Source organism: Aplysia californica, unplaced genomic scaffold, assembly GCF_000002075.1.
Source record: "Aplysia californica isolate F4 #8 unplaced genomic scaffold, AplCal3.0 scaffold00059, whole genome shotgun sequence".
NCBI classification, from domain to species: Eukaryota; Metazoa; Mollusca; class Gastropoda; order Aplysiida; family Aplysiidae; genus Aplysia; species Aplysia californica.
This window is the reverse complement of record NW_004797329.1, coordinates 52,377-53,788: the sequence shown is the minus strand read 5'-3', so window position 1 is coordinate 53,788 and position 1,412 is coordinate 52,377. Positions and strand designations below refer to the sequence as shown.

The 1,412-nt window shown below is 41.8% G+C and overlaps 1 protein-coding gene across 1 annotated transcript in view; it reads right to left on the bottom strand.

The window, feature by feature from the left end:
* LOC101862102 (A-kinase anchor protein 9) overlaps positions 1-1,412 on the bottom strand; it is a gene marked incomplete in the record, with an annotated part of 176,565 nt that overhangs the window by 123,097 nt on the left and 52,056 nt on the right.

Here is a 1,412-nt window from a genome sequence, read left to right as displayed (position 1 = left end):
GTGTGTGTGTGTGTGTGTGTGTGTGTGTGTGTGTGTGTGTGTGTGTGTGTGCGTGTGTGTGTCTAGCAACAAATTACAAAGACTCAGCGCGATAACGGCGACCTTTTGCTATTAATAGTTGAGGATGAACGTGACACTGTGCAGAAATTGAAGGACCACACCGCACTAGAAAGACCGCTCCCCCATCTGTCTTTAGTTTTAGTAGAGGTTTTACAGAGCTCGCAACTGCATAAGATCATATGAGCTGACAACAATAACAACAACAAAAAGTACTACAACAATAATATTCTGCTGCTGCTCCTACTACTCCTATTACTGCTGCTGCTGCTGCAGCTGCTGCTGCTTCTACTACTACTATTACTACTACTACAACTACCACTATTAGGCCTACTACTACTATAACAATAAAATCCCAACACTCAAGAAAGGACTGGAGAGAACAGCACACTAAGCTCTAGGCTCTCAAATCAAAATCTTTCCTGAGACCACAGGCAATCTCAAAGGTGAAAAGCAAACGTAACAAGAGACATTAAACTCGCTGCGCCGTCCTAAAGGTTACCAGCAACTATAACAATTTCCTATGAGTACAAGGATGATAGTTTCACTATGAGTTTTACGGCACTCGAAACACAATAAGGTCATATACAAACCGAAGATTAGAGGTGTTACAAGAGAGTAACAAACAAGAAAGGTGAGATCAGGACGATAGGATGTTTGAAAGGAAAGAAGGAGCAAACCACACCAGAGCACCCGCCAACCATCTACATAATGAGATTGATGGCCAACCGCACATACTAGACGAAACTCCTTCTTTGCTGACAAAAACAGTACCCGACTACAAAGGTGATCGCGTTTACAGTAAGGACTTTACAGGTTCCGGTGCCTCGAAAGAGGCAGATGTGAAATTTATCACAGAATGCCTGCAGACGTAACGAAATCCGCGAGATCAAGAGGCTTTAATTTTAGTAAGAGTTTTACGGCACTTGCAACACAATTAGGCCATTTAACTTAAGTGCCGAAAGATTACACGTATTACTACACAGTAGCATACACACAAAAGGAGGAGAAATAAGGACGATAGACGCTTAATGGGACGAAGGAGCAAACCACACAGAACCAAACTGTCTATGTATATGAGCAAAGGAAAGCGTACCCCCCAGAAAGTGACCGTAGCAGTTTAGTTTGGGTAACGCGTAGCACATACATTGACACAATAACGGCTACTTTAATGGAGCACGAAAAAAAAACACCCCAAGATAGACAAAAAATTCAGGGGTGAAAAAAAGTAGCACCCAACATGCCCTCCAACCACTTGCGTAAGATTTTCCACGCCACTAGTTTAGAAATTTATTCAGAAGGACACTCATATTCAGATTTACCGGGCTATTTTTTTAAATTGCTATTTTTTAATT